General features: G+C 43.7%; 1 protein-coding gene across 3 annotated transcripts in view; it reads right to left on the bottom strand.

The window, feature by feature from the left end:
* The window catches only part of LOC118107642 (multiple epidermal growth factor-like domains protein 11), an 89,609-nt gene extending 69,021 nt beyond the window's left edge, over window positions 1-20,588 (bottom strand). For all 3 annotated transcript variants that reach the window (XM_035155668.2, XM_035155667.2, XM_035155666.2), the window contains exon 1: window positions 20,430-20,588. The gene's annotated coding sequence lies outside the window, so the exon portion shown is untranslated. The remainder of the gene's footprint in view (window positions 1-20,429) is intronic.
* Window positions 20,589-21,354: the final 766 nt, after the last annotated feature.

Here is a 21,354-nt window from a genome sequence, read left to right on the forward strand (position 1 = left end):
GGGTGTGGATCCAGTCAAAAGAAAATCCTTTAAACCACTTTACCGACAACGGGAGCAAAGTAAAAATATCTGACCTTTGTGTTTCACATGATCAGACCTTTTGTTTCTCTAGTCTAAGCTTGAGACGGACGTGTGGGACGTTCGGCCTCGGGGACGTTTAACTGAAGAATAAGAAGAATTCATGTCACTGCTCAGAATCCATCTGAGGTTTCTCCATTAGTAAGTGAGAGCGTATACATCTGTGCTGTGTGATGCTGTGCGAGAGCAGAGATGTAATTACTGTGTCATTCACACCAGATAAATAACAGCCTGCTTCTTTTCAGGTTTAATTAATGTACCGTCATTGTTGTGGTGAGTTATCAGAGCGCTGCACTGTTTATTTTATTCAGAAAGCTCAGAATCACAAATCACTCTGAGCCGGTGTGTGACAGCTTCTAGAGAACGTGATTCTAGATATGGAACTTTAATCAAATAAATGTAGAAACTTCAGGAGGAGACAGGGATTCAGCTGCTGAGACACAAACATGCAACAGATATCTGGGATGAAACTACGAGTACAAAGGAAACTTAAAGGAAGAAGGAGAAATACTACATGAGGAACGTCCATCCTGTCCTACGTGTGGTGTTCGATGGTGAATATCAGAAGTTCAGTCTGTCTCTGTGGGAAAATGAAGAATGTGCATCTTGTTCTGTTTTCATTTTCCTAAACAACAGAATCCTCGATGTGTATGTGTACAGTGTATTTAACTTTAGGTCATGAAGTCATAAAGAAGCTGCTGCAGCAGAGAGCCGGTGATTCAATGCACCGCGCGGGGACCACGACAGGTGCATGCTGGGTATTGATGAACACTGAGTCCACTCGTTCACGAGCTCCTGCTCCACAATGAGGATGAAGGGTATAAAATATACAAACTTTCAGACACCACTGATTGGTGAGTGGTTCAGACACATGAATGTTAAACTACTGACAGAAGGTCAGAGAAATCACATGTTTGGGTTTTTTCAGTTTCACATTCGCTCGGGGGGGTGAATCCTCCAGAAGCTCCTGCTGACATCATCCAGAGTTTTGTGGTTGGCAGGAGAAACTCCAGAGAAACTCCAGAGAAAGTCCAGAGAAAGTCCAGAGCGACTCAGACATTTGAGTTTCAGCCTCTCCAGAACATTTGAGAAGATAATCTGGAGCTGAGCACACGTCTGACAGCAGCTGTGACAAGAACAAGTAGAGAACCTAGAACAAAGACTTTCTGCAGCACAGGATTCTCTGAGCGACTCGCAGATCTGATCAGGGGAGAACAGCAACAACTACTGGGTTGCCTAGCAACATACCAGTCTCTATATCTCACCTCATTCTGCTGTAATTATTCTTCTATAGAAGCTATTTGATTTATGTTGCTGTGCACAGGGTCTATGGACACCTGCTGTGATGTGACTTTTAAATACCAGTCAGTTGTCTGAACGGCCTGACTGGGATTCATCAGCTGTGGTTCTCAGCAGGGAACTGGGCAGAGTGAATGACCATTAGCTCAGAACGTTTTAATCTTCCTGGTACGGTCATTTTACGTATATAAAATAATAAAAACTATGTCTTTTATCTCGTGTGCCATCATCATTGTGAACTCCACAGCACAGAGACTGTATTTAAGGTTTGAACTGGTTTTAAACCGTCTTAGTTCTGTGACTGTTGACCTCATCACCAAACTGCACTGAAACTGTTTCAACTGATTTTGAAACGTTTTTTTATAGTGATTTTTATTTATTTTAGTTTAATGTATTGTCTGATTTCATCTGTTTGTCAGATTTTCTGTTGTACTGGTGAGTCGAAGGCTATTTCCCACCCTCGGTGAACAATAAAGTTCTACTCTTCATTCACTCATATTCATACATGTCGGCCTCACAGCACATTTACTTTAATAAAATGTTTTTTTATCATGTTTTATCGTTATAACATTTAACCTCCTGTCCTTCTTAAATTTGTACTTTAGTTATGTTTCCATTTGTTTGACTGTGAAACCACTGAACCATTGACCCTTTTGTTTTTTGAGGGGTGGAGCCGACCTGGGAAAACAGAGACTTCATTTAACAGTGAGATCTTGGGGGATCATCCTTCTAGTTTTATTAGTTTTAATCGTAATAATGTTTATTCTACTTCAGTATAATGTACTCTAAGTAGCAGGACTTTTACTTGAGTATGATTTTTCCAACATATGCAAATATGATAAATCAGAATTAGACGCAGTTAGAAGACACAAAGTCACGTTAATTCGATTTTACGTGAATCTTGTTTTTATCTTGTCTACAGAAGACTTATGAAAACCATATTAGATCTATAAAAGATTAAGCTTTCACCAGGCAGCCTGATATTTCTGCTGTAGACGACTGAACTATGATTCTTATTTTCTTTTATTTGTCAGATCTCCGTCTCGTTTCTGAACCTTTCAGTTTGGATGATGTCCATTTTGTCTGCTCTTTAATCCAGATGTTACAAGTGGAACCAGTCTAATGATGAAGACAGTGATCAACCTGATGATCGACCTTCCTGAACATGCTCTGTGGAGCCGTCTCGTCTTCGGCCTCCAACACTCGGCTGAACTCAGCGTCACTCACTGCGACAAATCGCTTTTGAAAGAAAACACTTTAATGCGGAATATTTAAGTCTCATTGTTGCTGTTTATAGAAAATTCTCCTGGGACCTTATATTATTTTATATCAATGACAAAATGTCTCCATGTAAATGAAGCAGAAATCCGGGAGGTTGTGAAAGAGCCGTCAGAGTTTCTCCTGTAATAGAAACCGGCCCCTGGGGACAGGAAACACTTTTTAATAACAAAATGAAACGCCAACAAAATAAGAGGCAACGTTTTCTTATCATCTGACGCCCATGAAACCTGAGCATCATAAAAATGACTGTTAAAAATCCACCAGTGCCACAGCAGAGTCCTCATAATTTATCGATTTGAATTATTATTATTATTATTAACTATGAAAGAAGACGACGGGGTGAGACCTGTCAATCAAACCTGGATTTACTCGAACTTACAAAGAAAAATTAAAGATAATAAAAGACAGGGATGGAAGCTGCCTCCCAAACATCAGCAGGAAAACACAGCTTCTCTCTGCTCAACGGGCACCGACGATATTTACACTATTTACAATATGTACACGTGAGCGGTCAGTTCACACATTCAGCTCATAATCATGATCGTGATCAGGTGGAAAGCACCGACGGCTCTGATTGACAGGTAATGAGCCATGTTTTAGAGCGTGAAGTTACGCTGCTTGTTTTAATGTCATTGTTTTTAATGATAGTGAAGTTTTTTCAAAGTTATAGTTCCTGAAGCTCCTCGTGTGTTTCCGCTCTTTGCTCCTCACGGTTACTGATGTTCTTGCCTTAAAACAGAGGAAACGCCGGTTGTGCTTTAAAGAAGAATGAAACACAAACAGGTGGATGAAGAAAACAGAGTCAGCGAGACAGAAGAGGAAAAAGGTCCCAGGTTCATTCACTCGACTCAATACAGACGAACAAACACATCTTTCCCTTAAAGAAGCGACTGCACGACACAAAGGAAAGATCCATCCCATGGCTGCTTCCTGTAATGAATGCTGAGCATAGGTCATCCCCCCCCACAGTTTAATTAACCACGTCGATCCCAGGTTCATCCACACACCAGCCACCGAGAACACGTTGATTCACAAGCACAGGACCAAATGAGTCTCCTGCTGCTCCTCTGCTCCTGCTGCCTCCGACGGTGCAGACATGCAGAGTTTTAATATGAGACTCAGAGCTTCATTGACCAGAGGACGCTCCCTGTGGTCAATACTCAGCTGCTGCTGGAGAGTTACAGCTCTGCTGACACCAGAGGAGACCAGTCGATCTCCTCTGGTCTCCAGGGGCTGTTTGCTAATCTACACTCAGCAGAGAGCAGCTCACTGCAGCTGACGCAGGTTAAAGAGTCAGCGCTGTCAACACTGACAAACAGACCTGTTGCTCCATCTGAAGACAGCAGAGAGCGACGGGCTCCACAGGAGACAAGTCAGGAAGAGGTTGATGTGGACAACATCCTGAGAAGTGGGCGTGAAAGATGAGTCAATACTATTTTTCATGAGCAAAACTCTGTTGAACTAAAACACGAAAACTTCTAATTGCTCCCTTTCTAAAGAAAGGCATTCATGCAAACTAATAAAATAAGTCTTTTTTGGGTGGGGGGGTGGATCATGTTCAAAGACACTTTAAAGGAGACATGTGGTGTTTTTTTGGTGAATGTAAAAGTTAAGTAAAGTAATAAAAATAAAAGTCTGTGGTAAAGGAAGCGTCTCTTCTGCACTGAATCGTCCATAACATGCTTCCTCCTCACGGTGAGGTCACATGACGTTACAATCCCACACATTTAAATAACGTACGCCTGGTGACTATAGTCAGACACGCCCCCTGAACAAACCCGAGCAGCATTCAGTGTTATTTAATAATATAATTAGACACTATAGCCTGAAAAGGATCGATTTACACGCACCATGTTTGTACCTTAACGAAAGAATTTATGTTTTGTTATGTGTTAGGACTGTAACCGTGGCATACAATCACTGTATAAACTGTTCTCATACATAAACCTTTATATATATTACAGTATTCCTTTAGCTTTATTCAACATCACACATACATGAATGCACTGTGCTCATTAAGACACTGTGACCTATGCCTTAGAAAGAATCAAGAAGCTGCAGCTTCTGAAAGCCAGATAGGAAGGCGTTGTCTTGTCTGATAAATACGCATGCTTACACACACAGAACATACAGACGATAAACAGAAACACAATGTTTCACACTCCAATGAACAAAAACACTGTGTCTGCAAAACTACTGAAGACTCATAAAGCTTCAGCCGGATAAAGGCTTTTTCTTAATACACAAAACTTAACACTGTCAGAATGTGAAGATTTGCCCAGCTACTATCAAAGGAGTGACGAACCTGGGAGCGGCTCCTCATCATTGGCTCATCACCTGTTGTGACACACGTTAACATGAGTTTAAGTATGTAAATACAACAGACAAGTTTTCTGACCCCAGTGATGGGAAACCCCCCTCTGTGTCTTTAACAGCTTCGCTCAATTGGCAAAGCACCAATCTGTGAAATCACCTAATCCGCCCATTCCCCTTCATCTCGCCCTGATCAATGGTCACCTATGGGAGCGGGGGAGGCTGGGGGAGGCTGGGGGCTGGGGAGGCTGGGGGAGGCTGGGGGCTGGGGGCTGGGGGAGGCTGGGGGGGAGGGAGGGTATTGATGGTCATGGAACCTCGTCGATAAATTGAGCACTTTAGTCCCTTCTCTCTTTGAGATGTGCTACTTCTCTTGATTAAGACCTGCCTGCAGAAGGTTTTCAGATATTAGCTCCTATTAAATGTGCGATAAGGTTGAAGAACAGAAATCTCTGCACAGATCAGGAAGTGAGAACTTAATAATAATAACGAACGCTCCTGCAGAATCCATAATGAGCCAAGAGACTTAAAGGATCAGCCTCTGCCGATATTTCATTATCGTCACACAAATCCCACGAATAAAACAGCAGGTTTTTCAACGATCATTTACGACGTCCTCCTTCACTTTCCCTCAAGACTTAACACGACCCCGAGCTGCGTCTTCCCGAGTCAGCTCCTCGTGAATCAGGCTCCAGCAGGAGAAGGTTTCAGTGGACGACACTTTTCTTTAAAGTCTGAAAACAGGAGATCGTTTAAAACGTCACACCAACGTCCAACTTCTAAAGTCTCCACAGAGATCAGGGCAACACGCTCCAGATACGTGTGCCGCCATCTTGTCGCCCACTTTGGACATAAGATGGAGAAAATAAAGAAAAATAAAGGTTTTAAAGAAAAAAACATTTCAAGAAAATGGAAAATATGGAAAAGCAATAATAGACTTTTTGGGGCCAATGCAGAAACTAATATTATGGAGGAGAAAAACTTGATACTGATAAACTGTCAGATACAAATATTTTAGATAATTTCTGATAAGAAATGTTGATATTTTACAGTTTAACCACACATTTTATTATAATTAACTATAAATAAAAAGAAAACACATGCATCTAAACATATAAAGCTTGAATTGAGGTAAATATATATTTTTAATAATAAGATTTTTCTGAAATTGCTTATTTTTGAAAATCAAAGTCAAACATAAGTACCGATATCAACATGTCAGTAAAAGCATCAGCTGACAGAACAGACTCAGGTCATTGGTTCTCGGGTGTGTGAGTAGATCATAAAACACATGATGAAACCACGTCAGTGCTCACACATCACAACGTTGCATCACTGTACATCCACAATAACCTCTGTTGTCTCCACGTCTCTAATATCTACGACCTTCACTTCTCAACAGAGACGTTGTGTTTACGACTTTTATGTTGAATCAGAAAACTGCTGCCTCACTCTCTTTCTTTAAGGCTTTAACACAAGAGACAAACACAAGCCTGAGATTTAGTGTGAGGCAGAGATAATCTATATTTCAAGATGTAACGTTGACGTCTTTTTAGAGGCAGACTGCCCCCTCCTACAAGCCCTCGTTGTCTGTACTGTCTTTGGCTCCTGGGGCCATTTAACTTGAACTTAATGTAGAATTAGCCCCAGGAAAACCCGAGCTTTTCTTGTTTTGCAGCTCCCTCTTGGTATCAAGGACAATGAGCTAATAGCGTTTTTAGGAGGAGCACAGTGCAGGAGGGAGCTGAGAAAGCATTTCTGCCTCGCAGGACAGACGGGTCTGATGAGGGCGGTGGGCGAGCGATCCATCATCCATGTAAACATGCTACGCTACAAAAACAGCACCATCTCTTAAATAAGAGACAAATCTCATCTCAAAGAGCCCTACAGTTACATTAGAGGGAGAACGCGTCCCCGAACATTCAGCAAATTCTGCCAGCGCAGCTTTCTGAAAGTCCACTGTGGGCAGAGGAAAACGTGTCCCGCCGAGAAGGAAGCTGAAAGGGTTAGAAAGTTGATTCTGGTCAACAATCTAAACCACCGGCAGTTCAAGATCTAACCGGCGATCAGGCCCCGCTGCGTCTGAAAGGCAGACGCACTTCAGGGTGTGTGTCCTCTCAGGGTTTATCTCACTCTGCTCTTACTCCGATTCGTCAGAAAGACTCGATGGAGTTTGAATTATTCTGGAAATAATCCTCCGTGTTCTGCTCGTAAGCCTTCGTGCCCTCGAAGGAGTTCGATATTCACCAAACCTCAGAAGCTCCTATTCAACCATAGCTGCCAGACAAAAATGAATTCACCCTCGCCGCTTCCCCCGAGCAAACACTAAGCGTAACCACCTTTTCTCCCGCGGCCCTTCGAGTGGATCCGGCGCTGTGTGAGGATTCATGTGGGAGAAAGATGAAGAGACTCTTTGTTTAATCCAATAATCCAATTTAAAAAGGGAACAATAAGTGCATGTGAAGATGTTTTAACTCAAGGATCTGGCTCCGGCCCACAGCAGCTAAAGAAGAGTGGATATGATTGTGTGGTGTAAAGGTCGAGGTGACAAAGGCCGTCATTAGATAAGCTCTTAGATTTAAGAGTTTTCCTTCACTGATTCCTTGAATAAACGGCGGCTGGTCTCCATGTTCCTCTCGCTCTGCAGAGTGATGCATATTGTGAATATTACTGTTTCACCATGGATTCATTCTCTCCCTGTGATGACCTACCTCACTACTAACGAAGGAGAGAAAGACTCAGCAGCTACTTTCTGATAAATGTCAGCATGTTTCTGATAAAACATTTGGATTCTGCAGATGTTTCCTAACTGGAAGCTGCTTGGAAACGAGGAGCGTGGACTCTACTGCCCTTCATCACGATGAGTCTTCCTCACATTGTATCTTCTTCTAAAACCTCAACACTCGTTAAAGCTCGTTCCTCCATCAAGACCCAGCAGTCCATCAACTCCAAGCTCACACGCTCACAGATATAAGCTCTTCAATATGTCTGTTGTCATAAATAATATAAAAACTAACTCACAATGTTAAAGAAAGAGATAAAAATGCTCTGTGTGTGATCCTGTTGTGACCAAACAGTGGAAGTCTGATCTGAACACATCAACACAACATCTGGATTCACTACAAGAGAAGAACCAGTTTGTAACTTCGTGTTTAAAGTGTTTATACAGAATGTGTGATGGAGATGAAGGAGCAGAGGAACTGAGGAGTTCCTGATGGTAGAAGATGTGAGGAGACATGTTGTTCATCAACCAGTGTTGGTGTGGTCATAGTCCACGATCAGCTGACACCATCAGGATCAGCCTACACCATCAGGATCAGGATCAGCTGACACCATCAGGATCAGCTGACACCATCAGGATCAGCTGACACCATCAGGATCAGGATCAGCTGACACCATCAGGATCAGCTGACACCATCAGGATCAGCTGACACCATCAGGATCAGGATCAGCTGACACCATCAGGATCAGGATCAGCTTACACCATCAGGATCAGGATCAGCCTACACCATCAGGATCAGCTGACACCATCAGGATCAGCCTACACCATCAGGATCAGCCGACACCATCAGGATCAGGATCAGCTGACACCATCAGGATCAGCTGACACCATCAGGATCAGGATCAGCTGACACCATCAGGATCAGGATCAGCTGACACCATCAGGATCAGGATCAGCTGACACCATCAGGATCAGCTGACACCATCAGGATCAGGATCAGCTGACACCATCTTTTTGAACTTGATTACCTGCTCGCCTGACTCTCACTCCCTATCCACTTTATTAGGGACACCTGCACAATCTAAAATAACCCAAAACTCTGCTGTGAATTCTACTTTGATGAAGTTAATAAATTCTCAGTTTTCGCTGACACCGTCAGAATGATGATAATCTTTGTTTACTGCTGAGCTGTGAGTGGGAGGTGATGTTACTCTGAACTAAATAACACGTAGAATACGCTGATGAGGATGTTAGGAGAGCTTTTGGTGATGATGTCACTTGACCTCTGTGCTGCAGCACCTGAACGCTGCCGTCCGACCCGGGAACCTCCTGCTGCCTTCGTGTGGAAGGCTGGACCTCCTTGTCCAGAGTCCAGAAACCACTTGGACTGAATGTGCTCGGTGTCTGATGATTAGCTCCACGATAACCTTTCATATCAGAGCATCTGTGGAGTCGGGTCCACGGCTCAACGAGGAGAAACAAGAACAAGTGATAAAGGATATTTGTTGAAGAGCCACAGTAAACAGCAGCTCGCGCTCGTCCTGTAGAATAATTAGTTATTTTTACGTTGTTCTCGTTCACTGACTCGGAACAGGAAGCAGAAAGATACTTAACCCGAAGGCTGAATTCCTGCCAACACACGGCTCCACTGATTCCAGTTCAAACCACACATCTATCAACTATGATTAGAAAAATAATCCCCTTAATAATTGGCCTGCTTTCAGATGACATATTGAGTGTGCTCAGTAGGAGCCACGACTAAAAACCTCCAGACTCTCCAAGTATCTCGCCGTGGTAATTAATATACAAACTAGTACACGTCCTGCAAATGAAGGAAGGATCAATGTACAATACTGCATAATGAGTACAAGCTGTATAATGACTGCTGGTTACTTTCCCTTTGAATGTTATGTCTGAATGAGGCTGCGGTCGACAGAGCATAAATAGTTGATGTGACCTGAGTCTCACACACACACTAAAGGGTTTGAGAATCGTGGGCGTCCCAGTTTATTCTTTTCTATCATGGTGTATAAGAGGGGGTGTCAGGTCAACAGCAGAAACATGAGACTCAACATGGTCACACATGTAATATAACATCTACAGAGAGTAAAATAAACATAGATGTACAATGATTTGTGTGAAACTTTGTGAGTCCACAAAGTTTCACATAGATCCAAACACACAATAAGAAGCTATAACACATTTAAAAACACTTTCACAAATGCACACAACACAATCACTTCCATATTCACACCACACGTCCGGCTCCCCTCGTCAAGACGACTGTATTTAAACACACGCACACGCACACACACACACACACACACACGGTGGAGGAGGTGAGACGAGCTTCTATCGTCTGCGAGAGCAAACAACTGATGCAAACTGTCGACATCCCAGCAGGAAGTCTTCTCTGGAGAGGCCGTGCTGTCAGCTGTGTAATTCATGAGCGCAGCCCGTCAGCTGCTCTGAGGTATTTCTGAGGCGCACACAGCGACTCGTGTGATTTGTCAGTCAGCCCCCCCCCCTCCACCCTCCACCCACCTTTACATTGATTAGAAGCCTCAGTCTGCTGCTGAATAAGCACAAAGCTTTAAAAAGGTTCAATCAGGAATGAATCCCGATACATTTTGTGTAGAGCTGCATCTCATGTTGTGGAACTATTTGACTTTGACTGAAAATACTTTAAAGACTCTTCACACGCTTCATATCCAAAAGTGGAGGTCCGATCTTTAACTGAAGTTATACGACTCAAAGTGTTTTACAGTAAAAGTCACAGTCACACATTCATTCACCACTTTCTCTCTCCACATTCATACAGGGAGGATTCGGGGTACAGAGATATTTTGGAAAATGTGTTGCTGAAGATTATATTTTAAAACAGTGTGGAATAATATCTGCAGTAGTTTAGACAAGTCCTGAGAAACAAGTGTCACCATGTGAACACACGTGAAGAAGATACTCGGAGCCATGACGCCAATTGTGTTTCTACATGACAACATCTGTGCAGGAGTTTTCATTAGCAGAAAGATAAATGAGAGCTGATCATCTGAGCCGACATCACACAAGAGGAGGAGGAACATGGTGGGAGGACGAGGGAAACCATTGATCTACTGGTGGGACAACATGTGGAGCAGCGCCCACAGCAGAAGGAGGAAGCTCTAACCAGTTGGAGAATGGGGGGAAACATTCTGCCACCAGTAACCGGACAGAACCTCTGTTTTAAACTTTCTGTGAATCTTTTTTTGTGATGTATCATCGGTGAAGAGCTCGTCTGTCGTTCTGTCCGTTACTGAAACATCTCAACAACTACTTTTACTGAAGGAGACGTGGGATGTTTCCTTCCTCTAGTTTGTCAGAAGGTTCTTTTGAAGCCAGAAGACGAAACCTTTACAAGTTCGTTCCCTCCCAGTGATGCTGTTGCCATCAGGACTGTTAACGTATTGAATTGTTTAACACAGAATAGAAAACATTGTCCTTCCAGCTGAGGCTCCTCACAACTTCCTCAACTCATCACAGAGGACGAATCGTCCCGTTCCAACAGAAGACAACACCTTCCTCAACTCATCACAGAGGACGAATCGTCCCGTTCCAACAGAAGACAACACCTTCCTCAGCCGACTCTAATTTATAAAAACAAAGCCGTATATAATTCCTGAGATAAGTGAGAGCAGAAGTTTCTCTGGATTCTGTCATTTCTTTCTCCTCAGCAGTTTAACCCTCACGTCCTGCCGACTGTTTGAGAATCAGGTTAAAGAACCAGACTCCTGCTGAGGAATGAGACGCTGATCCAACTGCAGAACGATCAGTAGTTTGTTCTTTTACAGTCGCTCGACTTAGGACCAATGTTCTGCAACACGTAAAGAGATAAAACAGCCGAGTGTATGAGGCCGAATCACAGAGGCTCAACCGTGATAGAAGAAATGAGGGAAAGAGAAATGACAGCACAGAGAAACCTGGAGCTGGAAAAGAAACACAAACGTGTGTGACGGGCGTGAAACTGGAAGAACACAAATATCCCAGGATGAAGAGGAGGAGCCGTAGAAGATGAAGACGTCAACTTGGAAAGACGAGGAGATTCCAGAGCTTTGAATGTGCGACTGTACTGAGTCTGTGACGTCTTCACCGAGTCCACATCCTCTCTTCACCTGATCCGTCACAGCAGAGTCAAGAAAGCTGCAGCAGGGAAACGAGCCGGCATCGAACAGTCCGATCCAAACCAGCATGTTGAAAACAGACTCAGAGGAAAAGACTGTAGCTCATCATCGTCCAGACACATTTAATCTCTCACATTAATGAATGAAATATGGACCGAGCTTGTCGGACAGAGGTTTATGTTTTTGTTCTGCTGCTCAGACACGACGACGGTTTGATTCCAACAGTTTGCCCCCGACTCTGACTGCTGATTGTAAAACTCGGTGTGTAATTGCTGCAGGCCTCTGGAAACAATGTATTAGTGTGTGACTGTGTTGGACACTGCAACCGAAGGTCAGACTCATTTTATCAGCTGGCAAATTAATTATTAGACATTTGGTGCAAAATTAGAATTAAACACATCCACTGTGACATAATCAATTTAATCTTTCAAGTCTTCACTACGGCTGCAGTTCTTTTATAAAATAAAAGCATGTTAACTTCCCTCCGTATACTCACACACATGATCAAATACACACTGATTTGTTTTGCTCTAAGATTCTGACGTCTCACTTATTAAAGATGAATTTAAACACATGATCAAGTTTTGCTCATCACACATGAATCAGTTGTTTAAATACTTGTTCAGAGGAAATCCTGTGGACATTCTCTGGAGTTCACGTCTCTGGAGTTCGTATTATTTAGAAGGTTTGTCCTGATGTTCAGAAAACACATCATCGCTCCTCTTTTCAGCCTCTGTCTCCAGACACAGATCAGTTTAATCTGAAACTATAGGTCAGTGCAGCTGTAAGTCATAGAAGCACTGCGGCTCCATGGAAACACTTCTAAACTCCGGCAGCTCTACCTCCTGCACACGGGGCTGCAGGCTCCAGTTTGGCCCCCGAAGGCGGCGGCGGCTCCTCGGAGCCTATTGACCGACAGTAAGAGGGGTTAAGCCAGGAGGCTGCGAGCCGGAGGGGAAACTCCCCTGGGTGAGCTGGCACGCACAAGAAGTGATATCAGCACTATTTGTAAAAAGTCACACTCAGCCCCGATGGGGGCGGTCCTCTTGTCATTGAGATAAACCGGTTAATAATTGATCGTCACAGAAATGAAGGGAGGGCGGCGGGGTTACAGAAAAGAGTTGGTCCTGTGATGGAGCGGCGAGAGTTGAGCTCCGTCACATTGTGGGATTCGTTTAATGAAAGACTTCACAGTAATGTTTGTCAGTGCAGCTGCAGTAACAACACGCTGGAGTCTGAGGTGCTCCGAGGATCTGAGAGTCTACGAGGAAACACTGGAGCTTTGAGTCGGATCCTAAATGATGCACGTTGGTTTGGTTTACAGACACTCGGCCTTTTAGAGCCAGAAGTAACAGACCTGAAGCTGCTGTCAAACTGAAGACCACTTATCATGTGACTTAGAATTTAAAATGACGTATTAATGAATTAAGGTGAAAACAATTGAACTAAATGAACAATGATCTCAGAGCTGATTTAACAACGTCTCCTTTTTAACAATGAACGTGATAGAAAGACGTCCAGAGTCGTGTGTTTTACTTCACTGGGCCGTGAGTCCGTTTACTGACCCGGAGCTCGGACCTACAAGACAAACGCCACGTGGACCTGGTTTGGGTTCGGATCAGGAAACTGCTGCAGCTGTTTGAGCACTTTGTGATTTCGATCACAGTCTGATATGTTTTCGGTTGATTCCAGATAAAACACATCTGGAAATGAACGTGTTAATTTGTACTTTTCAAAAGCCAAATAAGCCAAATGCTTAAATTAAATTCCTTCTTAACTTCACGGGAAACTAATCCTGAACTAAATGTGAGCCTTTACCAGCATCAGGGGTTTATCAGCCGTCTCCTTATTAAACACATGCACATGTTTCCCTCTGAGGATTGTCAGTCAGAATTAGTATGTTGTTGCAGCCCTGCTGCCAACATTAAAGCAAGAGAAAGCAAATTTATTTCTGAGGTTCCTTCAGATATTGGCTTTAAGATTCTCATCAGAGCACATGAAGGTGTTTCCAATGCGCAGCAGCACACAGCAATCAGCACTTTGCTTCATTAGCAGAATGAAGGTCATCGGCAACATGGTTCAGCAGATTCTGGGCTGAAATAAGGTTCAGACGTAAAGTTCCAGGAGGAGAGCCATGACGTAACACTTCTGTTGTGATGAGAAATCATTCATGGAACTAAATGATGGGTTCTGTGCACATGTGAAACGATAATGACCCAGACTGACCTGCTCCATGTTGGATTCTGAGCCTCAGGCTGCAGACGCACAGACGCCTGTCCAACACGATCAATGGTCGTCAGCTCCAACTGCAGACAATCATCCACTTTGCTATGGTTTCTGACTTTTTAAATTCTCATCACACACTGTTATCAACAATAAATATTGTTTGTGTGAAACATCTTTGTTTGCAAGGCATTGTGGTTAGGATTACCCAGAAGTCCTTTCTTCTATCCTATCCCATAACCCTACGTCAAACCTTTAACATTTTAAAACTCTCCCTACGGCGCCGGTGCATCGAGTCTCCTCCCGTTATCAGAGCCTCTTTACCGTCTCCACCACAGAGTTAGGTTTTTGTTTTGTGTGTCTGTTAATTAGCAGAGAAACACAAACCTACTGGACGGATTAATGTGAAACTTGGTGAAACGATGTGGTTCAGAAAGGAACTCATTCAATTTGCTGCGGATCTGAATAAATGGGCGGCTCAAGGAATTGAGTTTCACCTTCTCTGCAGCGTCTCCCACAGAATTCATTCAGTCTGTACCTCAACTTTTCAGGTGTAAAGAAAAAGGTTCATTATGAAAAAATACAATACGGCGTCCGTCACAGTCGAGATAATTATGGGATGTTTGGACATGTAGCGATATAGAATTAGTCTTGGCAGAGGTACGAGCTCTCAGAGTGAACTTCTTGTATTTATATATCTTTATCAAAACCATATATTTATTACATACACATGAAAACCTCCATGAGCAGCTGCTCAGTGTGTCGCAGCTTGTTTTCAGTAAGTGACCCACAGAGACTCTGGTGACTGACAGGACAGAAGCCTCTCTTCAGAAGGAGCTGCTGTGCTCTGCTTGGTATAATCCTCCAGAACGTGTCCAGCTCTCAGGGTCGTCCTGTGTGTGTGTGTGTGTGTGTGTGTGTGTGTGTGTGTGTGTGTGTGGGGGCTGTCAAAGCTTCCACAACCTCCTCTGAAGAAGCAGCCCAGAGAAACAGCAGCTCAGCGACAGGTCTCTGTCTCGTGTTCTCACCGACAGCCGCTCTCCTCATGAATGGGACAGCGTCACAATAAATGCAGCAGCAGCATTAAAGTGTCTCTGAGTCGTACTGCCCCCCCCCCAGAGCACGCAGGATCATTACTTATTACCAGGAACATAATGATTCGGATTGTTTGTCTTCAGGCTCTCGTGTTTAATGAAAGCAGTGGGAGATGCCACCAAGAAATATAAATATATATCCCACAAATTCCCCCGTGTCATCATTGGAGGCTTTTTGGTGACTGTGATTCCTGCAGAGTTCACAACTTTTGAAGTTGTGAAACTGCAGAAGGAGCCGATGTTGGAATTTAATTTATTATCCTGAGCGTCAGACTCGCCAGAAGCAGAGTGTTGCTTTCGTGTGTTTGTGCAAAATAACTTAACAAGGCAGCTTCAGATTTCCACCAGACTTGGGGCCGATTGGACTTCATCTGCAGACGATTACATTTGGAAATGATTCGTCAACAATCGAGGACGATAAACGTACGGTGGGAAAAAGGAGTTTTCTAATATGTCTCCATAAATGATCGAGAGGATGTGAAGCTTGTATTGTTCAGGAGAGTGCTCCCCATCATATGACATCATGAATGACATCACGCATAGTTACAAAACTCTCTGCATCCTATAAAGACACAATTTAAAGATTATCAGAACTCATCGATGAGGACTGATCTCATCATGACGTCATTCTAAAGTCAGAAAATGACATAATCCTTATTGTGAGAAACAGAATCTGGTTGATCAGAGCTGCTCAACAGCATAGAAAGAAAATACATTATTTCTTGCATCTTGATTTTATTTGTTTAAATAAAGTTTCATTGCTGAGGCTCAGAAAAACATCAGGACAAACAACCAAGTTTCAGTTTCCCACCAACACCTGATTCCCAGCTTCATGTTCCACAGACTCCAGCCGAGGTTTCACAGCGGCTCTGGGTCGGATGCGTTTCGCTGCAGTTGGGGTGAAACATCCACGTGTAACGGTTTGACCCACTTCCCGTCTCTTCACTGAACACATCTTTCTCCATGTTTCTGGGACGATGGTGAGTTTCTCTCTTCAAACACAGAACTAAACCAAACATGGGGACGATTGTCGTCCAGGGGCTTTTATTCATTTTTCATGTGAACATCACAAACGTGTCACGACTACAGAAAATGAATTATTCTGGGGATTTGATGCTTTTCTTTTTATAGCCCACATGATTGTAAAAGGAAATCTGAGTAAATGGACAAAACATCTGAGCCAATTAACTGAGACACTAATCAACCTACTAACGATAATGAAAACCATCGGCTGCAGCTGTACATTGAACCAGAGTCAGAGCTGAAACTAATGATTATTGATTCATCCATCAATTATTTTCCTCATTAATCTCAATCGATCGTCTGTTCTTTGAAATCTTGTCAGAACTTTTCTCAAGGTTAACGCGTTTAGATTTGAATTTGAAAAATTCATAAAGACGACGTTGAACTACGCACACACAGGGTGTCAATGTCCTCAGGTTCAATCACATCTGGATACGAGACACGTTTTAATTCCAGATGTTGCAAGTCTCTCTCCATTTGTCCCAGGTGCGTCTCTACGACCCTGAAACGCCACTGGTCGATCCCCTGGTGTAATGCTACACAGTAACTACCGCTCGGCCTCTGTACCCCCGTCTGGTTCATGTGTAATGTTACTTATCCATTTGCCCTGAGGAGAACATTCATGATGTGTTGTAATGGTCAGCTCCATCACCCCCCCACTCCAGGCAGAAGCACTTAATACTCTTTCATGTTGCTTTCCTTCCTGTTGCTGGTTTCTGCTCTCCGCTCCGTCTTTGTTGCAGGATGAATAAGACGCTCGGAGCCGGTGGGCTCGTTGGCCTTAATGGGTTCTGCCTCTACCTCGGCCTGATGAGCGATTTGAATTTCATGACTGATGTTTGCTGTTGTCTCGTCCTGAGAGCGAGAGAACAGAGCTTCTTCACTCTCTCCAAAATATATAAAAACTAAATAAATAAATAAAAACATGGATTATCATCTCCATTTCCGACGTGATAAACTAAACATATGCACACACACGAGCAGCGATATCCACAAACAGCTTTTAAAAAAGAGAAAGATCAAAGTCCATTATGACATCCTCCAGCTCCTTGAAACAGGAAGCTACTTCCTCCGAGTTATTATTTATTCCATCCGTCTCACGAGACACAACTCGGTGTACGAGGCTGAGAGAAAACAGGACCTCCACTATAACATGTCCTTGAGAAACAGCAGCCGGTGTCAGAGCTGATTTCACGTATTGATCTGACGGAACATGGACGATTCCCAGTTCAAAGAGTTCAGCAGACTGGAAACACAGCCCCCGAGGGTCATGGTCCGTCCACACCCAGAGCAACTGACCAATTCAGGCTTCAACTCAAAGTTCACCCTTTTCTTTTTTACATGAATCCTCTGTTTATATATGTTTGTGAGATAATGAAAAGAAAATCTGGAATAATTCAAAATGTAGATTTTTAGATTTCCTGATAACTACAAATCAACAGACTCATAATGACATCAAAACATTTTACATCTTAGTTTTATATCCTCAGAAAATCATTTCACATGGTGCCCCCAAGGTGAATATGAATAGTAAACTGGGATGAAATGGGAATGGAAATGAAAGTCCAGTGTAATGTGTTGGTCGACTGATAAATCGTTCTTCCACATGCATCAGTGAATTTCAGGGACAAATAAAAAAGCCGTGTCCCATGTTACAAAGCCCCGAGCGACAGAGCGTCCTCCTGCATCCTGAACCACATCAGGTGTGTGATGTCTTTGTGGAGCGGTGGACTGAGTGTGAGGCGGTCGCTGGCCCGCAGGAACTACTTTCTCCTGGCGACACACTCCAACACTCTGCCCTGCAGCGCCTGTTGTTCTTTAAACAGCGATTAGAAATATGTTTACAGTTAAAGGGATAAATCAGGGGAGTGTGGCGGGAGCGATTATTCCGACGTGGCCCACAGAGCGGTCAGACTGTTTTCATCTGGGCTCCGGAGTAAATTCTCAATTAATGAGTCCTGTCACTGCCGCTCAGAACGAGCCAAACTACTGAGGGTGTCTGCAGCATGAAGGGAATGAATGGATCCTCTTGTCACATCAGAATTAAATCGACTTTATCCGTTCATGTCTCATACGAGGTTGATGCTCACGTTCCTTAAAGTGTGTTTGACTCACGGCTCTCAGCATTTGGAGCGTTGACTTGAAAAATCCTGCAAAACTACATGAAAGATGAAATGAAACGCTCTTCTTCTTCCAGCACCTCACTTCAGGCCGAGGCCATGTGAGAGTCAGGGTTGTTCCTTTAAGAGGCTGCAGCCGTCACCCTCTCACACTGTTCTACCTCCGAACTCCAACAAGGACGTTACGTTACCAACCACCTCCACTGGTTTGTTGGTGCTGAACAGATTTCCATGAAACTGGTGGAAGGATGGAACACGGGTCTGAAAGAACCTTTAATCACTTATACTTTAATATTGCTTTGGCCCTTATCACCAACATCTCTAGAGTCCTGTTGCCTTTCCAAGTTCTATCTTTTCATCGTGAGTTCCTTGTATTCTTTCTGTTTATATCTGGGCTCATTCAGACAATACACAGAGTTGTCATCACATCATTTCAGGAGAAACTGACGAACGTCCGCAGCAACTCGTCTGGATGATTTCAGGAGATCACCCGGAGTTCAGTGCAGGTCTGAAAGCAGCTTCAGAGGGAACATTTGTTCAAATCACCCCCGGAGAAGAAGTTACGAATCTTGATGAAAATAAAAAATCCGACATATTAAGAGGCCTGATATTTATGAGTGTGTGTGATTTGGAGCAGCTTCAATAACAAGTTATGGACAAAACTACTTGAATCGTGAGCATTGTGGACAAGAGAGTTCGATTTTATACCAAAGTTACTATGTGATTTTCATCTCTCTCTCTCTCTCTCTCTCTCTCTCTCTCTCTCTCTCTCTCTCTCTCTCTCTCTCTCTCTCTCTCTCTCTCTCTCTCTCTCTCTCTCTCTCTCTCTCTCTCTCTCTCTCTCTCTCTCTCTCTCTCTCTCTCTCCTGGCAACTTCAGGTCCTGACAGGGTTCTTCATCTGAACTGTTGACCCAGCAGCAGAAACCACCTCAGCAGCTGCATCATCTTAAAAAGTAAAACACATTTAATTAAAGTAAGAGCTCAGGAGTCGTTGGAGGCTGCATTACTATTATTGCGAGGGCACATTTGTGACAAATGTCTCTGTGACACATTGCACAGCACATTCTCTGCAGCAGCAGCAGCAGCAGCAGCAGCTCGGAGAGGAGAGAACACAACACAGAGAAATCTCTCTCTCTCCTCCCTCTCTCTCTCTCTTCTCTCTCTTCTCTCTTCTCTCCTTCTCTCCTTCTCTCCTCTCCTCCTCTCCTCCTCCTCCTCTCCTCCTCCTCCTCCTCAGCATTTAGGAGAACCCATCAGCTCAGACTCCATGTGTCCTGCTCAACATCACCATCTAGTGCACAGGCTGCTGCTCACTGAGGAGAGTGGAGAGCAGCCTCAGGGGAATCAATAGAAATACTACAACAGAGATGATCATCCTGACTCATCTGATTAGCATCAAAGTGTGGACCTCAGACTGGAGCTCAGGACACTTCAGTCCTCAGCACAGAGCTGCTGCTCCTGCTCCTGCTCCTCCTCCTCCTCCTCCTCCTCCTCCTCACTTTCCTCTCTCACCACATCCCTGATCACGGTTAATTGCGTTCACCCGTCGGCCAAGGTCGACTGCATCCAGATTAGATGAGTGGAATAAAGAAGAAGGAGCAGAGGGTGAAATCTGCACAAATGAGTGAGACTGAGAATAAAACGAGTAGAAGTAAAAAGCGTAAGAAGGATGAGTCCACGTCAGGTTCTCCTCACTGGGGTTGAGCATTAAGAGCAGAGGTGGTCACACTAAGTTAATCATATGAGCTACACAAGTTTAAATTGATTGATTGAAAATCATAGTTTAAAAACAAAGAATCCCTCAAACACAGACATTAAATCAATGAAACCAATAAGAAGAATCTGCTTCATGAAAACAACATTAAGGCTGAAATCACTGAGAAATAAACAACTTTTCTTTTCATTTCAAATTTGGATTCTGAAGGTAAATATTCTTCACATGGACCAAATTTAAAAAGCGGATTTCCCACAGTTAACAAAGTGCTGTTATTAAATCCTTTCAACGAGCTGCAGCAGCTCAGTCCACAACAAAGCTCCTGGTGAGAAGAAAGCTCATGAATATGGTTTTCAAAGCATCTGCAGATCTGAACGCGTGAGGTAAGTGAACCTGGGTCTTACCTGAGTAAAGTTCATCTCAGTGGTTCAACATGAAGATGGAGTCAGAGCAGCAGCCGAGCGGAGACTCGAACCACAGAGGAACAGATGAGCGGCGCTGTGGTCCAGCAGCAGCGGTAAAGTGGTCCCGGGGTGAACTTGGTGTGAGCGCCTCCTCTCAGCTGCTGCTGCAGCGGCTCTGCACCGAAGAGCCGCGGACACCGTGAGAGGACTCCCCCCCCCACACACACACACACACACACACACACACACACACACACACACCAACACATCTCCGCTGCCAGACGAACCCGGAAACCACCGAGGATTGCCCTCCGGCTGAGACAACCACAGACTGTGGATAAGAGAAGATCAAACTGTAAATATACATGAATATAAAGAGCAGGAGGCAGAAACACGACGTCACGTCCTTCAGCTTGAGCCCTGACACGTGAAGAAGAGACAACATGGCGCCGCCCAGGTGTCCTCACCTGTCCAGTTAAAGTGTGATGAACAACATTCACCTGATGTTTGGTCTGAGTTTTACTCTCCACGTGTTCACTGTAGATGAAGAGGTTCACACACACTCAGGTTGTTTGGTTAAATGTTCAGTATCTTCATTAACTCTGCGCTAGCACAGTTAGCTGGATGTTTGCAGCGGTTCACACGTATTCAACAACAATCAAGGTTAAGATAAGATGAGATAAATCTTTATTTATCCAGACACGGGGACATTCAGTCGTTACAGCAGCAGCAGGTCAGAGAATACAACCTGAATAAAAGGCAATAGAATACATTTAAAAAATAGTATGTACATGATATACATCTTTCATTAAGTGCTTTTAATGGAACATACACAAGTTCCTGTGTGTATGTTCAACAAATACAAATATGCACAATGGCAACCAAAACACAAACACTTTTTTAGTAGTTTGTCCTGACTCTTGTT

This window comes from Hippoglossus stenolepis, chromosome 1, assembly GCF_022539355.2.
Source record: "Hippoglossus stenolepis isolate QCI-W04-F060 chromosome 1, HSTE1.2, whole genome shotgun sequence".
NCBI classification, from domain to species: Eukaryota; Metazoa; Chordata; class Actinopteri; order Pleuronectiformes; family Pleuronectidae; genus Hippoglossus; species Hippoglossus stenolepis.